Source organism: Pleurodeles waltl, chromosome 3_1 (assembly GCF_031143425.1).
Source record: "Pleurodeles waltl isolate 20211129_DDA chromosome 3_1, aPleWal1.hap1.20221129, whole genome shotgun sequence".
Classification (NCBI taxonomy): Eukaryota; Metazoa; Chordata; class Amphibia; order Caudata; family Salamandridae; genus Pleurodeles; species Pleurodeles waltl.
Genome location: NC_090440.1, coordinates 1,596,148,522 through 1,596,175,894, shown reverse-complemented (window position 1 = coordinate 1,596,175,894; position 27,373 = coordinate 1,596,148,522). Strand labels below are relative to the sequence as shown.

Here is a 27,373-nt window from a genome sequence, read left to right as displayed (position 1 = left end):
ACAGTGCAGAAGCAGCAGGAAACAAAGCAGGGGTTCTACCTCATTAGTGGCTTCCCACACGTCCTTGGTGCAATCGACTGCACACATGTACGCCTTGTGCCACCTGCTGCAACTGAACACCTCTACCGCAACACGAAGCGCACACATTCCATCAATGTGCAGGCCATTGTCAATCACCAAGGATTGATCACCAACATCGTGGCTAAATATCCTGGGAGTGTCCATGACTCATTCATCTCCCATCACTGCACCATCAATGAACACTTCCAGGATGGACGGTATGGCAATGGACTACTTGTTGGTAAGTACAAAACCCTACTTATATACACACTGCACAGCAACCCTCTAGGACACACAGCACATACACCACAACAGCAACATGTGGACAGGAACATACTGAGGTTGTCACACCGCTACCCATGTTTCTTAGGTCACCATTGAACCTGTCACACATCTGAAATTACTGTACAGCCTAATGTTAAGACTTCAATGATCACAACGTTTGGAGTGGTTTGCCTAAATGGATGCTAACATGTTACCACCACTGTCAATTTTAACCTGTGTAGGAACTATCATCTCACTCCCAGTGAAGACACAGGGACACCAGTATCACAAGTCACAATGCTAGGGAGGGAACACTGTACTGCAAATCCCAAAACATACTGCTGACAACCGGTCAACAGCCAAACACTTGTTCAGCCAAGGAAACAACACAATGTAGATGGTATATCCTACTAGCCTAGGATGCGACATAATAACACAAAAGAGTCACAGACAACACAAGACAACTACTGCCATGAAAGGTGATTTCAATGGGGCTAGCTACATCAACATGATCCCATTCATTTTCTATTGCAGCTGATCAGGGGTATGGCATCCAGCCATGGATCATGACACCTATTGGCAACCCGAGTACTGCAGCAGAGCGTGCCTACAATGACGCACGTGGAGGACACGCACCATAGTCGAGAGGACCTTTGGCATCCTCAAGTCGAGGTTCCGGTGCCTCGACATCACTGGTGGCAGTCTCCTATATTCCCCGGAAATGGTCTGTAAGATCATCCTAACATGTGCTATTCTGCACAACATATGCAGAAAAAGGAACATTCTCCTCCTGGAACCCGAGCCACACATGCTTGAAGAGGAGGAAAAGGATGATGGTGGCCTGCAACATGAGGCCCCTCCTTGTGACTGAAGGTGGGGTCTGGAGGGTTCCAAGGACCTCTTGGATGGTCTCCTGTGGAATGTTTGTCAGCTTGTCATCCATGTCATCAGGGTATTCTTTGACAGGCATACCCACAGGAGATCCATCTTCCTCTGCAATGAAACGGGGTACAATTAATGTGTCTGTGTTGTGGCATTAGTGATGTGACATGCCTGCCTTGTGATGAATTCACATTGTGATCTTGTTTCGTGTTTATTGCTCCAGTCTTTCAGAAGGGCATTCTCCCACGCCTATGGCCCACCTGTATGTCACATGTATAGTATTAAGTTATTGGACTTCTCTGCATCATCTCCTCTAGTATAGTTTTAGGCCAAATAGTGAATTGCCACCTTCTTGTCCTACTCAACCCTCCCCTACTTCCATTCTCATGGCGAGGCCTTTCACTGGCTGTGGGTGTTCTGATGGCACTGGCAGCACACTTAACAATCTGGACCTGCCCCAGTCTCTGATCTTTCACATCCACTTAAATGTAGTTGACATGTAGCATATCCTATGCATAGCAATGTTATGGCACGATATGGATGTTGGCATTGGTAATGTGTACAGCTGATGTTGGGAATGTGTAGTACATTGGATTGCCCTGATAATCGTATCAGTGTCCTATTTCCTCCTCTGACTGTGCAGGTGTATTTCAGTGACCAGTTACATGTGTCCTCCCCCTTAATGCTGTTGTCTGAGCAATATGACATTTGGGATGTTACACTGTGACCCAGGCACAGGATGGACCCTGACATATGCAGCATGGGTATGTTCTTAGTGCTGTGTAGCTCCTATTGTTGTTGACATTGGCTGATGTTTGCGACAACTATGGGCATTGATATTTGACAGTACTGGGGCCTTTGTCTTTTTTCAGGGGATTACTGGAGCTGTCATCCTCAACCCTCTAATTTAGGTGTGTATGATCCATGGGGAGGTTACTACCTTTGGCTACTTGAGCTGCACACAGAGCGGAGGTGGTAGTGGCAACTGTTGTCGTAGTTACATTCCAGTTGTCGGTATGGCTAGAGGTTGTTAATATGGCCCTAGTTAATGTAGGGGATATGGTGGCTGACGTGTGCCAGGATGTCAGTTTGACGTTGTGCCCTTCCCTCCTGGTGTGGCTTTCCCTTTGCTCCATCGTTGGCATGGCAGCATGCCCCCATGGGACTGTTGTTGGTGTAGTGTAATGGTAGGCCCCAGCTTCTGTCTGTGCAGGCCATGCCCCCACGCCATCCCTCTTTACCCATGCCACTCCATGTATATGATGACTTCCATGCCTTTTGTGGTCAGTATCCCCCCTGTTGTAGTTGACAATAGTGCATTTTAATTCCCCATGCGACTTACCCTGCATGTGCGTTGTCTCCTGGTAGTCTGCGCTGTCCTGTCCTTGAAACCCTGTGACGATCTCCTCAGGGATGACGGCTGCCACCATCTCCTCCATGTGGTCCAGGGCCTCCTGGTGTGCTGGACTCCCACCTCCAGTCTTCAGTGCTGCCTTCCTGTTCCTGGCCATCTTTTCCTTGGTCCTGTGCTTGCAGTCATGCCAGAGTTTCTTGCACTCGATGACTGTTCTGCGTACTTCTGCCACACTGTTGATCTTGTTGACAATTTGTTGCCATATAGCCTCTCTCCTACTAATTGGCAATTTTGAGGTGACAAACAGTTGTTGCTGGTGTTCCGTCACCTCTTTAACCAGAATTTCCTGCTCCTCTGCACTGAAGCAACACTTTCTTTTCTTCCTAAAAGTGTCCTGGTTCTTGTGTGGGTCATCCTGGCTGGTTCCTGGTCTGTTGTCATCTTCCTGGGGTCTGTAGAGGCATCTGAAGAGGCATCTGGGATCCATTTTGGCTCTCCGCTGCTGAAATGGCAGTGTTTGCGGGGCTTTTTGACGCTATTGCGTCAAAAAACGCTGCATATCCGGTTTGCGGGGTCATAAATCGACCCACATTCATTTCCGCTGCATTAACGTGGTTTTGCTTTACGACTTGACGCTGCGGTGTGCATCAAAAAAAATTACTCACACCTGTGATTGCGCCGCCGTGCGTCAAAGTATAAATTTGACGCCCGCATGGCGCACCAAAATGGCGTTAGCCGGCGGTATTATTTTTTACGCAAAACTGCGCCGGCGCAGTTTTGCATCACAAAGTATAAATATGGCCCCTGATTTATTGTATTTATTTTTCCACATTCCCATCTGTATATTTGCATATTTATTTTTCACAAAGCTTATCTGCTTTTATCCATATCTATTTTGTTTTTTGTAAACAAATTAAGCTGAAACTACAACATTTCCGAATATATTTAACTGACAAATACACTCACACTTGAATGCCTGATAGGTTTCAATGATACGAACACCCACAGGTGATAAAAAAATCAATACACCCATACGAAGACATGCGCAATTACATATCAATCCTATGCACATCTACTGCTGTTCATGCCTTGTCACTAAAATGTCTTTTTTTTTAACTCCCTTACCTGTCAATTCAAACAGCTATTGGTCTGGCAATCAGGACTGACAGCATTTTAAATTACTGAAGAAACAACCTAATTTTCATTTGTTTATCCACATTTAAAAATAAATACATACAGGAAAATTTATGTTTTTCCATCTGTATTTAGCTGTAAAAATCAGTAAAAACTTAAAACAGGGACCCTTGAAAATAAAACATGGATTATAACATTTAAATCTTGCATGCTAATTGAAAAAAACATATTTTAAACCTTCTGTTGAATTTCCAAACCTCTAGTTAAAAGCTCATGTCAATTGGCAATGCATTTTTAGATTTTGGTTCCAAGTACCACAAAGGTAACAGTCTTAGATTTATGCACTACCGTGAAAGTGTTGATGTGGGGTGCTCAGCTTGAGCAATCTTCTGAAGTGCAAGGTAGCTTGAGTGCACACACATGTTAGTACCTGGAGAGAGATGAGTTCCTAGGATATCTTAAGGGGTTTGGGAAACTATGCATTCACAAGGAGGGCTAGAGATCCTACAACATGTCGTGTCTCAGCTGTTCATGCCTGTAACCCATAACAAAGGACCACAGCCTAAGTTGGAAAATGGAGACAATTGACGGAGGAAAACCCACTATGAACCTACAAGACATCACCAAAAGTAAACAGACATCAGTGGGTACAGTCAGATTAAGAATGGCTGCTGTGTACCCATGATTACTGCATTCTTGTGCCCTAGGCCCCTGCCTTCTTGCAGTGGACAAATAGATGTTGCTAAATTTTTCAAAAAAGAGATCCTCACCTTTAAAATCTGACTCTTGTAACGTTACCATTACCTCATCTCTCCTGGAAGTAGAACATATATTACCTGCTTTCAGCAAGGCAGTGGTGATCATGGACTCTGACCTCTTCCTCCTTCCCCCAGCAGATTAAGGTATCAAAGCCTCCATTTTTACCTGAAAAATCCTTGTCACTTTTCCCCAAACATTAGTTTCCAACAAAGGGAAGAGGATGCCCTTTATCCTTTTCATTAGACTCCAGTGGCAAATCAATTCTCTCAGAGAACCAGCATTTACAAAGTAATGCTTAAACACTGAAATATAATACTCTTAAACACCTATCAATATCGTAAATCATACTTGACATACTTTATACTTTTTTTCTCAATATAGGTCACTCTTACCAATAGGGAAGACAATTTAAGTAATTTTATATCAACTTTTCCTATGTTAGTTAATCACATTTACCACTAGCTTCCACTTTTCATGTAATTCATACAGGGCATAATATCACTTTGGATATAGTTAACACAGCATGTCAATTCAAGTATTTCACTATCACTGTAATTGACTTACCACAATAGTTGGTGCTTTCCTCTCCCAATTTCTACCATACGCAATCTATTCCAGTTGGTTATGTCATAGAGCAGGACATCTTCGTTCACAGCCAGTGAGGATTTCACCCAACCCTCATGCCTCAGTCTGCCTTCCTTTAATTTCACTAGTCTGTGGCCCTCATTATGAGTCTGGTGGTCTTCAGAACGCCAGACTCACGGTGGCGGTCGGACCGCTGCATTCCAGGTGGCCCGACTGCCACATTATGACCCTGGCGGTCGGAACCCCAGTGGACCGCCGCCACTGCTAAGAACAAGGTTCCCGATGGTGTAGGGGGAGTTGGAGCGATAGTCAGCCACGGCGGCGCTGAGTTCAGCACCACCGTGCTGATCACAAGTCCAGTTTCTGCCAGGCTTTTCATGACGGGGACCGCGTCATGAAAAGTCTGGCAAATACACAGTGCTGGGGGCTACAGGGGTGCCCCTGCACTGCCTATGACCATGGCATGGACATTTCAGGGCCCCCACTGACCAGCAACCTTGGAATGCACACTGCCTGCTACAGCATTCCATGGGTGCTGGGGGAACCCTCTCGACGACGCCAATGGACTCGGTTCCATAAGGAGCCGAGGCCATTGCAGCCGCAGGGTTTCCACTGGGCAGATTGGCAGAAACCTCAGATTTCTGAGGTTTCCACCTGTCAGCTGAGTGGAAACATTATAATTGGCCTGGGGAGACCCCCCACTCTGCAGCGGTCTCCTCTCCACAGGGCTCGTGGGCCAACGGTCAGCCCGCCAACCTCGTAATGAGGCCCTATGCCACCTCTCTATACATTCACTCTTATCCGTCCAAGCTATCCTAGGACAGTACAAAAGTGGGCAACTAATACACTACAGGATTCACCAGTCTCAGTCCAGCAGTACCACAGATCACACACTATTAGCAATAGCAACTACACACAGTATTTACTCCATCCTTTATACAACAATACTGATTTACCAAAGTCTCAATGAAACAAAACTACATTTTGTAACAAAATCAAGGAAAAGCTATCTTTATACTATTTCTTCCTATGTATTATCACTTGGTGCTGACTTCGTTTATTCCAGTATAAAAAAAATATTTTTTTCCTCGGTATCTCTCCAGGCATTGCTTAATCCACCTGTGGCCATGAGCCATTTCATTTCAGTGTCGTTGACCAGTGACCGGCAATCATCTCTAAATCTGACAGAGAGTAGTAGCTGTCTTGATACAATTACAACAATATATACATAGCTATAAATTATTTTCTTGTAAATCATTGAACCTTATAAAAATCAATACATTGTTCTTCCTGGGACTATAAAAAAACATAGTGGTATGGTTCCACTATTTCTCTACGCAAAACGTATTTCCTTGAGGACTCTCTGCCTCACCCTTTGGGTTAGCTTTCAGGGGCTGCTCCTCCATTAGGGAATAGGAGCGTCACCCATACCCCCCTGCCAACTGAAGAAGCTGCAAAACCTTTAACAAGTGAAACAATAATAAACCATGTTTAACATTGTTTTGTTTGTTAAAGGGGCGGGCCACGGGGGTGACAAGCATTGAGGGGAGGGTACTGTGCACTTCCCTCAATGTGCATGTATGTTTGGCCGGCTGTCAAACACACATGCGCAGTAAGCTCTCTCGAGCCCAGCAACACAATTGCTGGGCTGGAAATAGCCTGCACAGGCACCCAGTCTGCCTGGAGTGCCCTGGCTGGGCGTTACCAGCCAATCCTGATGCAGCTCTGAGCAGCGTCACGACTGGCAGCTGGGCAGGCTGGGAGCCTGTGCCTGCCTGCAGCAACGAGAGCAAGAGGAGAGGCGCGGGAGCGGAGCAGATACGTTTTTAAAATTATTTTTCAAAATATTGAAAAATAATTTTTACCCATCCCTGCGCGCTGCACCCACCCCACCCCTTGTGACCGAAGCAAGCCCCTACTGCTAGCTTTGATGCTGGTCCAATCTTCCTCTGGCTTATACTCTACACATAATAACTGTTAGAAATGGGGTCTTTGGTTGACAGTCAGGTTACCCCCTGTTCAAGCAAGGACCCTCACTCTAGTCAGGGTAAAAGAGAATCACCCTCAGCTAACCCCTGCTTACCCCCTTGGTAGCTTGGCAGAGCAGTAGGCTTAACCTCAGAGTGCTAGGTGTAAAGTATTTGTACCAACACACACAGTAACTTAATGAAAACACTACAAAATGACACAACACCAGTTTAGAAAAATAGGAAATATTTATCTAAACAAAACAAGACCAAAACGACAAAAAATCCAACATACACAAGTCAAGTTATGAATTTTTAAAGATTAAACTCAAAAATAGCGCTTAGAAACAAAAATGCTTCCATGAGATGTTAACACGGCGTCGTGACGGAGTCGTTCCCAACAAGCTGACACCAGCGGCGCTGGACACGGAGTCGTGTAGACCCCCAAGTACAGTACCTTTGGTGAAGAGTGAAAACAAGCCGATGCGCGAAGTTGGGGATCGAGGCGTCTGTGCGAAACGTTGAATCCGTGCACTTCGAGCGGCGTCGGTCACGACGTGGTGCGGCGACTTCTACGGAGTCGCGGACTTCAGCGGGCTGCAGCGGCGTCGGGCCTGCGAAGAGCGTCGCGTTCCAGCGAAGGTCACGGCATCGGTGTAGGCAGCGTCACCGGATTCAGCAGCGGCGTCGGTCCGGAGTCGTCCGAAGTCTATTTCCTTGGATTTCTACCAGCTTTCCTTTCAAGGGCCCAGGGACTGGATAGGGCACCACTTGTCAGAGCAGGAGTCTCTCCAGAGACCCCAGGTGCTGGCAGAGAGAAGTCTTTGCTGTCCCTGAGACTTCAAACAACAGGAGGCAAGCTCTAAATCAAGCCCTTGGAGATTTCTTCACAAGATGGAAGGCACACAAAGTCCAGTCTTTGCCCTCTTACTCTGGCAGAAGCAGCACTGCAGGAAAGCTCCACAAAGCACAGTCACAGGCAGGGCAGCACTTCTTCCTCAGCTATCAGCTCTTCTCCATGCAGAGGTTCCTCTTGGTTCCAGAAGTGTTTCTCAAGTCTGTAGATTTGGGTGCCCTTCTTATACACATTTTAGTCTTTGAAGTCACCTTTCTTCAAAGGGGACTCACACCTACTTGTGAAATCCTGCCTTGCCCAGGCAAGGCCTCAGACACACACCAGGGGGTCGGAGTCGGCATTGTCAGAGGCAGGCACAGTCCTTTCAGATGAGAGTGACCACTCCACCCCTCCCTCCTAGCAGAGATGGCTAATCAGGAAATGCAGGTTACACCCCAGCCCCCTTTGTGTCACTGTCTAGTGCGAGGTGAAAAACAACCCAACTGTCAAACTGACCCAGACAGGGAATCCACAAACAAGGCAGAGTCACAGAATGGTTTAAGAAAGAAAATGCTCACTTTCTAAAAGTGGCATTTTCAAACGCACAATCTTAAAATCAACTTTACTAAAAGATGTATTTTTTAATTGTGAGTTCAGGGACCCCAAACTCCACATGTCCATCTACTCTCTAGGGGAATCTACACTTTAATCATATTTAAAGGTAGCCCCCATCTAATCCTATGAGAGAGACAGGCCTTGCAACAGTGAAAAACGAAATTGGCAGTATTTCACTGTCAGGACATATAAACTGCATTACTATATGTCCTACCTTATCCATACACTGCACCCTGCCCTTGGGGCTGCCTAGGGCCTACCTTAGGGGTGCCTTACATGTAAGAAAAGGGAAGGTTTAAGCCTGGCAAGTGGGTACACTTGCCAAGTCGAATTTATAGTGTAAAAATACACTTACAGACACTGCAGTGGCAGGTCTGAGACATGATTACAGAGTTACTTGTGTGGGTGGCACAACCAGTGCTGCAGGCCCACTAGTAACATTTGATTTACAGGCCCTGGGCACCTCTAGTGCACTTTACTAGGGACTTAACAGTAAAACAAATATGCCAATCATGGAGAACCAATTACGTACACATTTTAAACAGGAGCACTTGCACTTTAGCACTGGTTAGCAGTGGTAAAGTGCCCAGAGTAACAAAAACAGTAAAATCAGAGACCAGCACACATCAACAACCTGGGGAACAGAGGCAAAAAGTTAAGGGAGACCACGCCAAGGATGAAAAGTCTAACACGTGTCCCCCCCAGCTAAAAGTGGGGAGCAACTACCCAACCTCATGGGAGTTCTCATCACTAAGGCGGAAGAACCTGGACAGACCATCAGCATTGGCGTGCTCTGTACCAGGACGATGTTCCACCGTAAAGTCCATCCCCTGTAGTGAAATGGACCACCTCAACAGTTTTGGATTCTCACCCCTCATCTGCATTAACCATCTAAGGGGCCTGTGGTCGGTCTGAACTCGGAAGTGAGTCCCAAATAAATAGGGTCTTAGCTTCTTCAGTGCCCAGTTAACAGCAAACGCTTCGCGTTCTATGGCACTCCACCTACGTTCCCTGGGTAGTAACCTCCTGCTAATAAAGGTTACGGGTTGATCTAGGCCCTCTTCATTAAGCTGTGAGAGTACTGCTCCAATACCATGCTCTGAGGCGTCTGTTTGCACAACAAACTCCTTGGAGTAGTCAGGTGCCTGCAGCACAGGTGCTGTGCACATGGCAGCCTTCAGGGCATCAAAAGCGTTCTGGCAAGCCTCTGTCCAGATCACTTTCTTGGGTTGCTTCTTAGAAGTCAACTCAGTTAAGGGGGTAACAATGGTACCATATCCCTTAACAAACCTCTGGTAATATCCTGTGAGACCTAAAAAGGCTCTCACTTCAGTCTGGGTCTTGGGAGGCTCCCAAGCCAGAATTGTGTCAATCTTAGGCTGTAGGGGTGCCGCCTGGCCACTCCCCACCTGGTGTCCTAAGTACACCACAGAACCCTGCCCTATTTGGCACTTGCTCGCCTTAATAGTGAGGCCTGCCTTCTGCAGGGCCTCTATCACTCTCCAGAGGTGTTGCAGGTGTTCCTCCCATGTGGAACTAAACACAGCAATGTCATCCAGGTAGGCGGCACTGAACTCATCCAGTCCTGCCAACACCTGGTTGACCAACCTCTGAAAGGTGGCAGGGGCATTCTTCATCCCAAAGGGCATCACATTGAAGTGGAAGTGCCCATCTGGGGTAGAGAATGCTGACCTCTCCTTTGCCCCCTCAGTTAAGGCAATCTGCCAGTACCCAGATGTTAAATCAAACGTATTGAGGTACTTGACAGCTCCTAACCGATCAATGAGCTCATCAGCTCGGGGATGGGGTGTGCATCAGTCTTGCTGACCGCATTGAGACTCCGGTAGTCCACACAGAACCTAAGTTCTGGAGTGGCACCAGGAGTAGCAGCCTTTGGGACCAAGACCACTGGGCTGGCCCAAGGACTGCTGGAGTGCTCAATAACCCCTAGGGTTAACATTTTGGAGACTTCCTCCTTAATGCAAGCCCTGACCCTGTCAGTCACCCTGTAAACCTTATGTTTAACAGGTGTACTGTCCCCAGTGTCAACATCATGTGTGCACAGGTGTGTGACTCCTGGGATCAGGGAAAACAGCGAGGCGAATTGTCCCAGCACGTGGCGACAGTCCCTCTGCTGGTCCTCAGTCAGGGAGGGGGAGAGGATCACTCCCTCCACAGACCCATCTTTCTCTCCTGCAGACAGGAGGTCAAGAAGAGGCTCACTCTCTTCCTCCACCCCGTCATCTGTCGCTAGGAGCATGGATAGCTCAATTCGCTCAAAGTGTGGTTTGAGGCGGTTGACATGTAGGACCCTCAAAGGGTTCCTGGGGGATTGCAAGTCTACCAGATAGGTGACCTCACTCTTTCTTTCCACCACCTCAAAAGGCCCAGTCTACTTATCTTGGAGAGCCCTAGGCTCCACTGGTGCCATGACCCACACTTTTTGTCCAGGCTGAAACTCAACCAGAGTGGCATTCTGGTCGTACCACCGTTTCATATTCTCCTGGCTTGCTCCAGGTTCTCCTGAGCGAGACTCCTGAAGCGGGCAGTCTGGTTTCTTAGTGCCAACATGTAGCTAAATACATCCTGGGGTGGTTTACTAGGAGCTTTCTCCAAAGCCTCCTTCACCAGACTGAGCGGTCCCCTCACAGGGTGGCCATAGATGAGTTCAAAGGGGCTAAAGCCAAGTCCCTTTTGAGGCACCTCCCTGTAAGCGAACAGAAGGCATGGCAAGAGGATGTCCCACTTACGCCTCAAGGGCTCTGACAGGCCCTGAATCAAGCCTTTCAAGGTGCGGTTGAATCTCTCAACCAGACCATTACTTTGGGGGTGGTAAGGGGTGGTGAACTTGCAGGTTACCCCACACACCTTCCACAGAGACTTCATATAAGTGGATATGAAGTTTGTACCTCTATCAGATACCACCTCCTTGGGGAACCCCATGCGGGTAAAAACTCCCATCAAGGCACGTCCCACCACGGGGGCAGTGACCGTCCTTAGAGGAATGGCTTCTGGGTACCGTGTGGCATGGTCCACCAAGACCAGGATGAACCTGTTGCCCATGGCTTTCTTGGGATCCAGAGGCCCCACAATGTCAATTCCTACCCTTTCAAAGGGAGTACTGACTACAGGTAAAGGTTGGAGGGGAGCTTTGCATTTCCCCCCACTCTTGCCACTTGCCTGACAAGTCTGACAAGACCTACAATAAGCAGCTGACTGCTTGTGCATCAAGGGCCAGTAAAAGTGGGAGACAAGCCTCTTATAGGTCTTGTCCTGCCCTAGATGTCCTGCCAAAGGCACATCATGAGCCAAACTCAGTAGGAAGGCCCTGAAGCACTGGGGTACCACCAGCATACGAGCTGACCCAGGCTCAGGAACCTTAGGCTCACTATACAGGAGGCCATCCTCCCAATATATCAGGTGAGTACCTGGCGCCTCGCCAGCCGCCTGGGCTGCAGCCTGCTGCCGTAGCCCCTCAAGAGTAGGGAACTCCTTCTGCGCTGTGCAGAATGCTTCCCTGGTGGGTCCCCCTTCCTGCTGCCACTGCGACAGCTCAGGGACCTCCCCCAGTTCAGCCACCTGTTCCCCCTTAGGCTCCGGGGCATCACCCTCAGGCTCTGCCTCCTCCCGGACCGTGGGAACTTCTGGGGCCGTTTTCCCGCGCCCCCTGCCCTTTCTCTTCTTGGCGGTCCCCTGGGCCACTGTTTCAGGCTCCAGGTGCTCTTGACTACCCTAATTGGCTGCCATAGACCGGGTGGATACGCATACCCACCCAGGCAGACCCAACATCTCCAAGTGAGACCTGTGTTCCACCTCCTTCCAAGGTCGTTACCTAGCAAACAATCAACAGGCATGGTTGGACTCACAGCTACTTTCCAGGAACCTGAGACCCCCCCCTTTCAAAGGGAACCTGCGCCACTCTGTAGAGGCGCTCAGAGTTGTCTACCGCAACTACTTGGTGAAGTACCCGGGGATCAATCTGCTCTTCAGACACCAGGTGACTCCTCACTGTAGTCACACTGGCTCCTGTGTCTCTCAGAGCCTCCACCCTCTGTCCCTTGTTGGTCACCCATTGCCTGTATTTCTTAGTGTTATCAGGCACTAGGTTTCTCTGGACCATCTCACTGTCCCCTAGTGAGACAAGGGTCATTTCTGCTGGTTCCCACCCACCTGAAACCAGCTCCTCCCCAAACGCTACACTGGCCAAACCCTGGGACGGTGCACCAGTGGGTGCCGGTGTACTTTTGGGGCATTTGGGGTCCCCCCTCACATGACCCACCTGGTCACATGCATAGCACTTACGTGGGGGACCACCTGCCACTGGCTTCCCTTTGGACAACCATGGCTTCTTTTCACTGGGGGGTTGGGAATCCTTACCCGGGGAATCAGTTTGGGGCCCTTTAGAGAACTCCCCCTGTTTGCCCTTACCCCCCCCCTTTCTTCTGAGAGGGACCCTGCCCCCCCTTGGCGTGGTCTCCCCCATACCTCTTCTGGACCCTGGTGCTCTCCCAGCGGTCCGCTTCCTGCGCAAGCTTCCTGGGGTCAGTCAGCTTGCTGTCAATGAGGTGCTGGCGCAGCTCTGGAAAACATAAACTGTACAAGTGCTCCCAAGCAATTAAATTGTAAAGCCCCTCATACGTGTTTACCTTACTGCCCTTCACCCAACAATCCAGTGACCTGCAAAAAGAATCAACACATTCCAACCATGTTTGGGATTCCTTTCTCTTGTAGGAACTAAACTTCTCCTTGTACTGCTCAGGGGTGAGACCATACCTGGTGAGTAAGGCCTCCTTCATGACAGGGTAGGTGAGACTCTGAGCATCCCCTAATGCCGTCAGTGTGTCCCTCCCCTCTGCCTCGAAATGCTTCCGCAGGGCTGCCCCCCAATGAGCTTCAGGGACCAGGTTCATGTGGAGAGCTGACTCATAACCCTTGAACCACAAGTAGATATCATCCTCCCTCTTATAATCCCTCACAAGGTCTTTTGGGATGTGTACCCTTCTCTCCGGCTGCACTGTAGGATTGCTGCCACCATCCCTACTGGACTGGCTCCTCTGATCTAACTCCTTTAAGTTAAGCTCATGAGCCAGCTGCATCTTCCTTTCCTCAAGGACTGCTCTTCTCTCATCTCTTTCGTTCTCCAGATTGAGCTTCTGCAGCTCCAATTGGTATGCCCTCTCTGCCTGTCTGTCCTGCAACTCCTCAGGTGTCAGACCCTTGGATGAGACACTGCTACCTGCCCTGGAGACCTCATCCCTGGACATAATAGGCCCACCCACAATACCATTGTGTACTGAACACTCTTCCTTATCCTACTCATCTCCCTCATCCTCTGTGTGCCCTTCAGTGCTCTTGGCTGTCACCCAGGCCCTCAGCGCCTTTTGCAGCTCCTCCTTCCTGGATGAGCTCTTAATGGGACAGTCAAAACTTTTACAGAACTGCTTCAACTGAGCTTTGGTATAACTCTCCAATTTCTCAAGGTCAAAGTCATCTCCAACTGATGCATCTCCAATTAGAGACATGATGAAAGGTAAAAAGAGTGCAAAGTTCCAAATGCAGAAACAAGTTCCCAAATGAAGTTCAAAGTCAATCAAGGATCAGCGAAAAAAACAAATTGGACGTAGGGAAAAATCCACAAAAAGAGAAAAAGCAAAAATCTCAAGACAAGCAGTATGTGGTCACGTAGTGGTCTGAACTCAAACAGTAGTGTACACTTAATTACGGTATGTCAAGTACAAATACAAGTCCAAATCCTATCGCTGCTTCCAATGTTAGAAATGGGGTCTTTGGTTGACAGTCAGGTTACCCCCTGTTCAAGCAAGGACCCTCACTCTAGTCAGGGTAAAAGAGAATCACCCTCAGCTAACCCCTGCTTACCCTCTTGGTAGCTTGGCAGAGCAGTAGGCTTAACCTCAGAGTGCTAGGTGTAAAGTATTTGTATCAACACACACAGTAACTTAATGAAAACACTACAAAATGACACAACACCAGTTTAGAAAAATAGGAAATATTTATCTAAACAAAACAAGACCAAAACGACAAAAATCCAACATACACAAGTCAAGTTATGAATTTTTTAAGATTAAACTCAAAAATAGCGCTTAGAAGCAAAAATGCTTTGATGAGATGTTAACACGGCGTCGTGACGGAGTCGTTCCCAACAAGCCGACACCAGCGGCGCCGGACAGGGAGTCGTGTAGACCCCCAAGTACAGTATCTTCGGTGAAGAGTGAAAATAAGCCGATGCGCGAAGTCGGGGATCGCGGCGTCTGTGCGAAACGTTGAATCCGTGCACTTCGAGCGGTGTCGGTCATGACGTGGTGCGGCGACTTCTACGGAGTCGTGGATTTCAGCGGGGCTGCAGCGGCGTCGGGCCTGCGAAGAGCGTCGCGTTCCAGCGAAGGTCACGGCGTCGGTGTAGGCGGCATCACCAGATTCAGCAGCGGCGTCGGTCCGGAATCGTCCGAAGTCGATTTCCTTGGATTTCTACCAGCTTTCCTTTCAAGGGCCCAGGGACTGGATAGGGCACCACTTGTCAGAGCAGGAGTCTCTCCAGAGACCCCAGGTGCTGGCAGAGAGAAGTCTTTGCTGTCCCTGAGACTTCAAACAACAGGAGGCAAGCTCTAAATCAAGCCCTTGGAGATTTCTTCACAAGATGGAAGGCACACAAAGTCCAGTCTTTGCCCTCTTACTCTGGCAGAAGCAGCACTGCAGGAAAGCTCCACAAAGCACAGTCACAGGCAGGGCAGCACTTCTTCCTCAGCTATCAGCTCTTCTCCAGGCAGAGGTTCCTCTTGGTTCCAGAAGTGTTTCTCGAGTCTGTAGGTTTGGGTGCCCTTCTTATACCCATTTTAGTCTTTGAAGTCACCTTTCTTCAAAGGGGACTCACACCTACTTGTGAAATCCTGCCTTGCCCAGGCAAGGCCTCAGACACACAACAGGGGGTCGGAGTCGGCATTGTCAGAGGCAGGCACAGTCCTTTCAGATGAGAGTGACCACTCCACCCCTCCCTCCTAGCAGAGATGGCTAATCAGGAAATGCAGGTTACACCCCAGCCCCTTATGTGTCACTGTCTAGTGCGAGGTGAAAAACAACCCAACTGTCAAACTAACCCAGACAGGGAATCCACAATCAAGGCAGAGTCACAGAATGGTTTAAGCAAGAAAATGCTCACTTTCTAAAAGTGGCATTTTCAAACGCACAATCTTAAAATCAACTTTACTAAAAGATGTATTTTTTGATTGTGAGTTCAGGGACCCCAAACTCTACATGTCCATCTACTCTCTAGGGGAATCTACACTTTAATCATATTTAAAGGTAGCCCCCATATTATCCTATGAGAGAGACAGGCCTTGGAACAGTGAAAAACGAAATTGGCAGTATTTCACTGTCAGGACATATAAACTACATTACTATATGTCCTACCTTATCCATACACTGCACCCTGCCCTTGGGGCTACCTAGGGCCTACCTTAGGGGTGCCTTACATGTAAGAAAAGGGAAGGTTTAGGCCTGGCAAGTGGGTACACTTGCCAAGTCGAATTTACAGTGTAAAAATACACTTACAGACACTGCAGTGGCAGGTCTGAGACATGATTACAGGGTTACTTGTGTGGGTGGCACAACCAGTGCTGCAGGCCCACTAGTAACATTTGATTTACAGGCCCTGGGCACCTCTAGTGCACTTTACTAGGGACTTAACAGTAAAACAAATATGCCAATCATGGAGAAACAATTACGTACACATTTTAAACAGGAGCACTTTCACTTTAGCACTGGTTAGCAGTGGTAAAGTGACTAGAGTAACAAAAACAGTAAAATCAGAGTCCAGCACACATCAACAACCTGGGGAACAGAGGCAAAAAGTTAAGGGAGACCACGCCAAGGATGAAAAGTCTAACAATAACCAAGCAAGATCCACAGATCCACATTGTCTATTCTTCTCTACATGCCTAGTTTCAGAAAATCCCACATTGATAAATTATTCTTTCTGGTCCAGACAGGATGGCTCTGCTATTTCCTCCCGGTAAGAATCAGAACACTTTTCCTTCACCTGCAGTTTTTCCGAGCTCTTAAGATGTGAACGTTCCAATTCATCTGACTCCTCCCACTCAGCTGTTTACTGAAAAGAGACACTAAATAACAAAACAAAGCTGATCAGCAGACGGTAGCATGTAATATCATGTGCAAATCCATCTATGTTACACCCTCTCGAGTTCATGTCATGCCTAAATGAAGGACCACGTTCACAGTGGTATGACTGGAGCGCCCCACATGCACTCGAAAACAACACTCGAGGTTTCCCACATCCATCATACTATAAACATACACTCTTTCGTGCACTCAGATTAAGATTGGTAGCCCCTCGCCTGCAGAACCTATTGGCATGTCTGAGCTACACCAGTGTCATAAAGCAATGGACCAATGTTATGTTGCAGTACACGTCTTAGCACGTTTCTTGCAAGTGCCCTTCTCGTGCTGTTTGTGAGAACCAAAAATGAAGCCAAGCATTCACAATGCACATTGCTAGTTCTGCTATTAATAAATTATTAATATGTGCACATCAATTACACCATTTGGGAGGCTCACAAACAATGTCACAGCTATTTGCAGGTGTTCTTCAATTGCGGATCCCACAATTTGAGAGGGTGAAGTTTGGAGTCAGAATGCATCCACCACCGTGGCTGTCCTTTAATCCCTACCAAGAGATGATTACCTCCTCCTCTGGTGAGACACTGTCATTGTGTACTTGATGCTCTGCAGTGATGGTCCAGGGCTTCTCTTTCCTAATGCGCTACAGAGAACTGTGATGGGCATAGAGTGCACCCTAGTACAAGTTGTGTGGGTTATGTAATGTGACCCCTGCAGAAGGAGATGCAGCTTGAAGTGCAGCCAAGTGACACCCCATGAGCAAAGGGCAGGGCTCTTTCAAGCCTGCAGAATGCGCATAGGCTCTGTCCAGAAACTCAAAGTGAAGGGAGCCAGTGGGTGAAGCAGGCAGACCTGTTACTCCATGGGGTACGCCGTGGTGGCAGGGAGTAAACTATAAATGACAAATATAAATGAAAATGTAATTGCCCAATGGATTGAAACAGCTCACCTAAAGCCCCTCTATGAACGACTATTGTGTGGACATTTTTTGGAAAAACAATAGTCTGTGACAAAGCAAAGCTGTTTCATGCTAGACTTAAAAATGGCTGGCGAAACTTCGCAGAATGTAAACCTTACTGTACGATTGGAAGGGGAGCATTCTGCTATCCTGTTGCTGTTAGTGCAGTCAGGAATCTTTAAATCCTGAAAGGTGTTTGACTAATTGTCTAACCTAATAATTTTACATATATAACTAAATTGCTAGGGAAATGAGAAAAAGAAAATATGTTCTACAGTTCATAGAAATTATTACTTTAACTATACAATATTTTGTACAAAGTAAATGTTCTTATGTGATTACAAATGCACCTTTTGCCATTTGGCCTCACCCTCGTCACAAAAGGTATAGCTCCCAGGTAGTTTCTCGTCATGCATGAAAAACTTTCAACTGGTTTTGGCTTTTTAGTCAATAGTTCTTTGACTACAGTATTTTTGAGCCCATACTGAAAATGTTAAAAATTAAACTACAAAGAATTTAAGTGTTCAGGGCTAAAATGCTAGACTAGCTAAAGGTACCACAAATTATACTGGGTTGTTTGTCAAACAGACACAGGGTGGGGGTGTCACGTGCCAGTCACAATATGTATTTCATTTTTCAAAATAAGCTATTTTTGTACCATGATATTTCCAAAAAAGAGCGAGTGCTGGGGAATGTTTTTCTCTGCCACTGGAATTGCTAATTCACTCATGTTGACCGGTTGCCAAGGCCAAAATTAACTAAAAATCATATAGAAATGTGTATTTCTCTGCAGTGCTACATTAAGCAAATGGAGAAAATTGTGCATCACCATATTTACAGAGTCGCACACTGATGATGTAATTGGTCACCCATGAAGGAAAAATGCAATTTTAAGCATTGCACCATAGCGCAAAGGTGAGTAAACGGTATCAGATTTATTCGCGAGATTAACCCTCTAGTAGAAATTAGTACGTAGGCACAACCTGCTAAAGGGATGCCCCTAAAATCTGTCATTTTGTAGATGTGGCACATTATGTGTGGAAATATTACAAAATATTCTGCAATACCACTATTAGCAAATTGGTTCATTCGGTGCTAGATTTCATCACAAAGGTCAAGATACTTTAGCAGATCTGGCTTTGCATGGAACCATGATGGTGTATGCGCTGTTCCTGTCCCAGTACACCTACTTTGCATACATTATAAGCAGGGCCACTGGAATTCTGAGATTTTGTGACCTCTACTTTTTTGTGTATAACTATGGATTTTGGGTCCTTTGCCATATTATCCGTCGTCTGCATATATTCTGTAAGTTTTCTAGCTCAAACGGATCAAAACGTTTCTAAAAACGTGGTGACAGGTGTTTGCGCTCAGTGAAACGGCCATTCGCGAAGGGTAACCGGTCCAGACAGTATTACCATGTGTAAAATGACACGATAATGAAGTAAGTCTCTAAAAACAGTGCCGAGTTGTGCTCTATAATTTGGAACCAAGATCACAGTTGACAGCTCGCAGAAGCCATTGCATGCTCTAATGAATTCCCAGGACAGGAGATGAAGTGCTCTGGAAACTCTTAATTAGTCACTGTTTTGTTTTGACCACAGGGCATTTGTTAACTAACAATCCTCATCGACCAGGCACTTGCCGTCCAAGCACAAAAAGGCATTTCATGCTGATGTGAGGACAACACCACGACGTGGAAAAGTCAACATTTACGGAAAACACACACAATTGAAAAAACTGAACCAAGCTCACAAATATGTTGCCAGGGCTGCGCTGTCAGCGTCCCCCCGGCAGTTACGACAGCAGTGCTCGGGCCAAGCCCCCGCAGCAGAGTGAGGCGGCTCTCGTGTAAATAAAGCGGGACAGGGCTCCTCTCCTGAGCCCCCGCCTCTTCAGGTGCAGTGCTGTGTGTCCCTGTGGGGAGGCACGAGGAGGCGGGCACATCTCAGGACCGCCTCCCGTGCCCTGCTGGGAATATGAGCCTGTGCTGCTGTGCTCGTCCACACAGGCAGCTCTTTGCGGTGTGCACGGGCCCCGTCTCCAGAGGAGCGCTGTGCTGTGTGTGCTCAGAGACTGCACAGTCCGCCAGCTTCTGAATCAGAGCCGTGCAGCAGTACTCAGGCTGAGTGAATCCTGTCTCTGGCGCAGAGCGGCACCTCACTCTCAAGCTGCAGGCTGGGCAGCAGAGTGCACGGGACCTGTCCCGGGAGAGCGGTGCGGCAGACAACATCGGGCACGGAACCGGTCCCGGGAAGAGCTGTGAAGCAGACTGCAGAGTGCACGGGACCTGTCCCGGGGAGAGCTGTGCAGCAGACAGCATCGGGCACGGAACCGGTCCCGGGAAGAGCCGTGAAGCAGACTGCAGAGTGCACGGGACCTGTCCCGGGGAGAGCTGTGCAGCAGACAGCATCGGGCACGGAACCGGTGCAGGGAAGAGCTGTGCAGCAGACAGCAGAGTGCACGGGAGCTGTCCCGGGGAGAGCTGTGCAGCAGACAGCATCGTGCACGGGACCTGTCCCGGGGAGAGCTGTGCAGGAGACAGCATCGGGCACGGAACCGGTGCAGGGAAGAGCTGTGCAGCAGACAGCAGAGTGCACGGGAGCTGTCCCGGGGAGAGCTGTGCAGCAGACAGCATCGTGCACGGGACCTGTCCCGGGGAGAGCTGTGCAGCAGACAGCATCGTGCACGGAACCGGTGCAGGGAAGAGCTGTGCAGCAGACAGAAGAGTGCACAGGACCTGTCCCGGGGAGAGCTGTGCAGCAGACAGAAGAGTGCACAGGACCTGTCCCGGGGAGAGCTGTGCAGAAGAGTGCACAGGACCTGTCCTGGGGAGAGCTGTGGAGCAGACAGCATCGGGAACGGAACCGGCCCAGGAAAGAGCCGTGCAGCAGACAGCATCGTGCACGGAACCGGTCCAGAGAAGAGCTGTGCAGCAGACAGCAACGTGCACGGGACCTGTCCCCGGGGAAGAGCTGTGCAGCAGACAGTAACGTGCACGGAACCGGTCCAGGGAAGAGCTGTGCAGCAGACAGCAACGTGCAAGGGACCTGTCCCCGGGGAGAGCTGTGCAGCAGACAGCAGAGTGCACGGGATTTGTCCGCGGAAGAGCTGTGTAGCAGACAACGTCGTGCACAGGCGCATTCCCGGGAAGAGCTGTGTAGCAAAACAGTGACAGGCCGCATATGGACTGGGCTGCGCCGGCGAGCTGGGACTGACGGTAAGGCTTCTATTTCAGGTACCGAGCCAGTGGGCAGCAGTGGAAGCTGAGTCCATGCCTGGTCAGCTTCTTGGTGTCGGTGTCCATAGCTTTTGGGCCCGTCCTCTACCCCATAGCAGTGCCGTTTGTTTCCTGCTATTGAAAGCAACTGCATGGGCTGGACTAAACTTGTATGGGGGCTAATCGGTAAGAGCTATGCCAGCCCGGTGCCTGTGAGGAAAGATGGCTGCGCTTTTCAAGTCTGCGAAGGGCACTGTTTAATACTATCCAATTTAAGTCACCATTTTATGGACATTGGGAAGATGAGAGGCAGGTTTTCCCGCTGGGTTTAAAACCTGTGCCAATGGGTTGAAACAGCAGTTCCTGGAGTGAATGCGTTAATCAGGGAAGCCACCAGTCCCAGTATTTGTGTGCTTGTGGTGACAAGAGAGTCCCCTTACACAACCAAAGATCCGGGCACTAAGATGACGCACTGCCTTTCTGGAAGATATGACTCTAGAAAACAGGTCTGTGGTAAAAAGCCCAAATAGAAATTCCAGTCCTAAATATGCGCATCACCCTGCCCAGGGGAGCCTCCCTCTCCCTCTACGCGCGCTCAGTGGTGTAGCTACCACCGGTGCAGCAAGTGCAGTAGCACCAGGGCCCCGAGCCCTGAGAGACCCATTGAAACGTGATACGTGCTGAATTTTGGAACCACAGAAGCAATCGAATGGGTCATTTTTCCTGACGTACTCCAGGACCCGGGGCATAGTTACCACGGTACTGCAGTTGCTCATGTTCGGATAACTGCTTTCCATTGTCGTAGTTCGCAATATACCGTGCTCTAATAATGCCCTTCCATCCTGGCTTCGACCTTATATCAGAACTGCACTATGTACCGCCAGCCTAGCGCCACATTAAAAGTATATTTAGTTCAAAGCGTTTCACTGTAGAATAGAACAGCATCCATGTCCATTGTTAGATTGCTGGGTTGGCCGATGCACCTGCTGCAGAGATTTTTTTATAACTGTAATATCGTCATCCTGGGTAATCCAACGGACCCCCTTTTCCACTCAGTTCTGAAATGACTCTGAGTATTATTGAGTTGTGCTATAACAATATCTCTTATTTAATAACTCAAGATAATCACGTTTCGTGTCCTATAAACACATTTTCATGCTGTGCCATCTGCTGAAACGTTCATGAATTGAGCACTTACGGAGTCACTTCTATTTTTGTAGAGCAAAACAAGCTTCACTCTCAAAAGGTTAGCTCAGATGGTTGGGCTTCTGATACTGAGATCCATAAGCTATCAGTAGGGCAAAAATTAAAAATTCTATAACTCACCTCAGTTTCTCTTTCACTTTAATCTTTTACAAAACCCGCCATGCCCCATAATTACGAGTTGGTTATGGCTGCCAAAGCATGAATCATAGAAAGGTGTCCGTACTCAAGGCTTCAAACAAGATTACGCAGTTTACTTAGGTATGAAACAGAGGCGTATTCCAAAAGGATGCCCCCACCCCCCAGAATGTTAGAAGGGGTCTCCAATATCTCACAGATTTTCATAGTCTTTGGGTGTAATAGGGCCCCTTGAAGGGTAGGGGTCCGTCTTCCCTGGAGGGATGTATGAGCATCTGTTACGTCCCTGGTATCAAAGTGCCATTTGCTGGCTTCCTCCCCACTGCTTATAAGAACTGCATAAGATCCCCGATTCTTGCAAAAGCTCACTTTTTGCTGGAAAAGAATGCGTAGTGCTGTTGGATAAAAAATAAAAAAAAAACAGAACTGAATAATAGTCTCTCTCAAGAAGTGCCGAGACCTGGACTTGTAGAATCCTGGGCAACGGCTGCTAAGCGTTATATTAGAATTCCTTATTCACATATTTAAAGAGGGCACTGTAACAGGGCGTATGTCTGATAACCTCTACGTCGCCCGTGGTACCTCTAACCGGTTGGACTTCCTAGCCATAGCACCTTACATGCTTGGTCTTGTACCTCCATAATTACAAGGTGAAAACTGAAACCTTAAGTCCTGGATTCAGAATGCTATAGCCTAACTGGATTCAAAGTGCTAAGACCAAAAAATCGGACAGTCGATGGTACCAAACCTGAAGTGCCACCGCGTGGCACCTGTCTGACAAGGCTGAATAAATGGCAGTCAGATTTGTTTGTGCATTTATATCATTAGACAAAATAAGTTTAGATTGACAAGCTTTTGAAAAAAACACATTGCACAAACAGAGGTAGGACTATAAGGCCTTGATTTATACTTTTTGCCGCAAACCTGCGTTAGCACAGGTTTGCGTCAAAAACTTTACCACTGGCTAGCGCCATTCCTGGACGCCAGCCAGGCATAATATTTAAGGATTGACGCTAGCCGGCCGTAAGGCCCGATTAGCGTAAAAATAAATGACACTAGGAGGCGTAGGGGAAACAGAAGGTTGTGCATCAAAGAATGGCGCTAGTCAGGTTAGAGTCAGAAAAATGACACTAACCTGACTAGCGTTATTTTTTGACGCACAACCCCATGGACATAACTCCTATCTTAGGAAAGACAGGAGTCATGCTCCCGGCCCTCCAATGGCACTTAAAAAAATAAAAAAAACTTACCTGGACTTACCTGGGATGGGTCCCCCCATCCTTAGGTGTCCTCCAAGTGTGGGTGGGGGTGTCCCTGGGAGCAGGGAGAGGGCACCTGTGGACTGCTTCCATGGTCTCTGACCATGGAAATCAGCCCAAAGGTCTTCTAGCGCCAGCCCTGACCAGGCGTTAAATAATGGCACTAAGCAAGCTTAGCGCCATTATTTAAGGCCCTCCTCCTCCCATACATGATTTCTGTACAGGAGGATAAATAAGGCGCTAGGGCCTTTGAGTCATTTATAGCCTGGATACGCCTGTCTTGCATCTCATTGACGCAAGGTAGGTTTTCACTGTAAAAAAATGACGTTAACTCCAATATTTTGACGCTAGACAGGTCTAGCGTCACAATAGAAATATGGAGTTAAGTTTGCGCCGGATTTGCATTAAAAAAATGACGCAAATCCAGCACAAACAGAGTATAAATATGCCTCTAAGTTTGCACTGACTGAGCGGCACATAAAGACTTAAATAGCTGTGTTCACCAACAAAGAAAACATAGGCAATGACGCACTAAGGGGAATAAAATGCAACATTTTACACACACGCTGCCTGTCATCTGTGGTAAGTAAATTGTTTTTGATATTGGCGTCTGACTAATCCTGCACTGGAGCACATGAAAATCTGTCTCAGTCTGTGTCCATCCATCCTCTCTGAATACTGGGGCAGGTGTAGTGTGATGAAACCCGTCGGGGCAGATGGTGAAAAACCAAGACTGTGCTGGTAAATCCGGGACACTTGCCCACATTAAGTAAGGGTGTTGCAGTAATTGGGGGATGTGCAGGCTTAAGAAGCATTCGGTGGCGAGTGTCTGTAAGTCAGGGCCCTTCTCAAACTGACCGCTCCTACCTTTGTCACTGACTTGTCCCAGAAGCAACATCACAGGTAGAGGTGGACATTTTGAATGCAGACTAGGTTCAAATGCCTGGAGCACTGGCTAAATTGCTGCTGTAATAAATGGAAGATCCTGGAAAGGAAAATATATTTTAGGGACTCATGGCAGACCCCTTTCTTTTCAACTCGAAATAATGTTTGCTTGGTTATTTAGTTGCTCTGTAATTTGGAAACCCGAAAAATGGACTGTGTCCTGCAAACAGTGCTTGATTTGGAAATAATAAAAATAATAATAAATAACAATAAAAACAACAACAATAATAAATAACATAAACGTTAGTATTAATGATAATAGTAATAATAATAACAATAATAACAACAATAATAATAGTGATATTAAAATAGTAATAATAATTATATAGTAGTAGTAATAATAATAATAATAATAATAATAATAGTAAATGAGTGGGGGGGCAAGAGTGATTCTTAGAAGCCACCACCAGTGCTGCTGATTGCTGGAGTTGACGATACAAGCCTGGCTCATCATGACGTCACTTTATGTCTCTTTCTGCCAATACACTACAACTACCTTGGCCACATAACATTAATGCTCAGATTTAAGAAGGCCTAGCGCCTCCTTGAGCCACATTAGCGGCTTTTTTTACGATGCCAGTGTGGCTCAATGAGGCAAAATTTGCTGCGCCAGATTTACAAAGTGGCGCAATGCAGGCGTTAAAAGGTGGCACACCTTGTTCTTAATGGGCCCCTATGTATTTTGCAGGATGAGCGCCAACATTTATGGTACTAATCCGGCAATGTACAACGATAGCGTAAAACAATTTATTGTCCCTAACCTCCACCATGGTGTACCGTATGTCAACAATGGTGCACACATGGTGGCGTTGGGAGGTGCTAAGGGGTCAAGAAAAGTGGCTCGGCATATAATGGTGTGCCACGTTTCTTAAATTTGAGCCTAAGTGAGCAGTGAAAGTGTTGATTCAAGACAGGTTTTGGGCTAATTAATGTCTTAAATAGTTTCAGAGCTGGAACAGCATTATTTCCCTCCCTGGAGTGGGGCAACTGCTGGTCACTGGAATTCCACATGAATTACCTGCTTTTGGATGAAAATGTAGTAGTTTCACCACCACAACAAAATACAACAGAATATGTACAAATCTTATTTTCACACGCAATACCAGCTAAAACAGTCAACAATCATAATATGTTTGTAAAAGCCGTTTGCTGCAGCCGTTCTTACCACTGTGGGCATACAACGGCACCAATTAAAATGTATTTTGTAATCCGCCTCAATGTCTTTTGTTTCATTCTTGCAAAGTCTTTTCATTCCTGCTTCATGCTTCTGTCATTTTTTGCATTCCTCTGCTTCCTTGTTTTCCCTTCTCTTCAGTTATCTAACTTCCTCTGGGTAAAGACTGAAGTTGACAAATAACTCCTGTCCCCAAGAATGAGTGTGGGCGCTCACCACCTGCAGTAACCTGCGCAAGTTAAGCGCTACTGGTAATGAACCAGCACCACCTCGGAAAGCGAGTGTTGAAAAGTGAGAGTCCCAGCTACTCGCAGTGTCCTGTTCTGGCTTTTATAAAGAAGGCATGCAGGCACTGCGAGTCTGGCAGTGCCTGCCCCAGGCCTGACTGCGCAGCGGGCCTGTGACTGCAGGCAGCCACGGGCCACCTCAGATCTAATCTCGGTTTCTGCTGCAGGCCCTGACCGGGCGAGGCAGCGGAGGGTGCGCCGGCTCTGGGCTTCTGGAGACTCGGGTATCTCGGCGACCATCTGACAGTTCACGTAGAGGTGCTGCTGGCCGCGGGAGATCACGAGCCTCAATAATTTGAGGCGCTATTTATTGTGGTGAAGGAGAGAGGAGCGGCACTCGCTCAGAGAAGGGGAAACAAGCGTGAGCTCGAGCGCCAATTGTGGGGCCTTGTGTGCGCCTCAGGCGAAGAGCGCGCTTTGAGGCAGCAGACGAGGGCACAGTGAAGTTGAAGACTATAAGGAAATAAACGTGTGATGCGATGTGAGAGGTTTTGAAATGTGAGGTGAAAGATGCCTCGAGAACGTGACTGAAGAAGCCCAGTGGAATTGAAAGCACTGTAGTTCCATGAAAGGACTGGAACTCCAAAGGCAGCTCTGCATTCTGTATTTACCACAGTCGTCTTATTTTGATACCTATATATAAAATATGAGATAATGTAATATTTATGCAATACGTTTAAACACTAGCAAGTGCTCGGAAGCGTAACAACCCACCTTACCTTTGCCCACAATGCCACCTCAGTTTGTACCCAGTCAAATGCAAATCATCTAAATCCTGCTCCAGTTGGAACAGTCCGGCCTGAACTGCCAGGCCGGATCATCCTTTTCATCTGCAAAACAAGCAACCCAAGACCGGTTTTACCCAAGCTACACCTGAGGAAGAAGCCCAATCTGGTTGAAACAGTTCTTTCGTTGCTTGTGCTCTGGTTCATAGAGGACCTGACTTTGCAGTAAGGACTCGTCTGTTCCTATTAGAGAAGGAGGAAGGCTCATTTCAATATGTCCGGGGCTAATCTGAAGGGCATGGTGGGCAAAGAAACTATGGGTTGGAATGCTACACCAAACATTTGCCACTGGTTAATGGGAAGCATTCATCCCATCACCTTTTGTGTGTTTAATGTAACACCCTAAGTGACCAATGGTGTACCAGACATGGGTCCCGTGCTCAATGCGCCACTGGAACCGAGTTGGTTGCGTGTGTTCCAGTTTAAAGAAGACATGGGTCGGTAGCTGAGGCTTGACTGTTTGTAATGGACCAGGGTCAAGCCTAATTTGCATATGTTGGAACTTTTCTGAGGTGACATTGTGGGTAAACAATGATGGGTTAGGGTGCTACCCTGAGCTATTGCCAGTGGTTAGACAAATTGAGAGCATTTTACCATCATCTTTTGTGAGTTTTATCTATATTATGACACAAGATTATTTAAATTATGTGACACGAATTTCAAATTATGCAACACATTCTCCAGCAGTATAATTTTCACCTTTTTCAGCACAGAGTAAATTTTGGGTGAAATATGCAAGTTATGTGGCACATCTAAATCCATAATTGTGGTAGTCACTGCAGCCACTGAATCGCATAA

General features: G+C 47.5%; 1 protein-coding gene and 1 long non-coding RNA gene across 2 annotated transcripts in view; one reads left to right on the top strand and one right to left on the bottom strand.

The window, feature by feature from the left end:
* Positions 1-19,426, bottom strand: part of LOC138285375 (uncharacterized) — a 30,319-nt gene extending 10,893 nt beyond the window's left edge. The window contains exon 1 of the long non-coding RNA XR_011201584.1: positions 19,320-19,426. This is a non-coding gene — a long non-coding RNA (uncharacterized lncRNA). The remainder of the gene's footprint in view (positions 1-19,319) is intronic.
* Positions 19,427-19,482: 56 nt separating this feature from the next.
* Positions 19,483-27,373, top strand: part of LYPD6B (LY6/PLAUR domain containing 6B) — a 209,795-nt gene continuing 201,904 nt past the window's right edge. The window contains exon 1 of the mRNA XM_069225222.1: positions 19,483-20,784. The gene's annotated coding sequence lies outside the window, so the exon portion shown is untranslated. The remainder of the gene's footprint in view (positions 20,785-27,373) is intronic.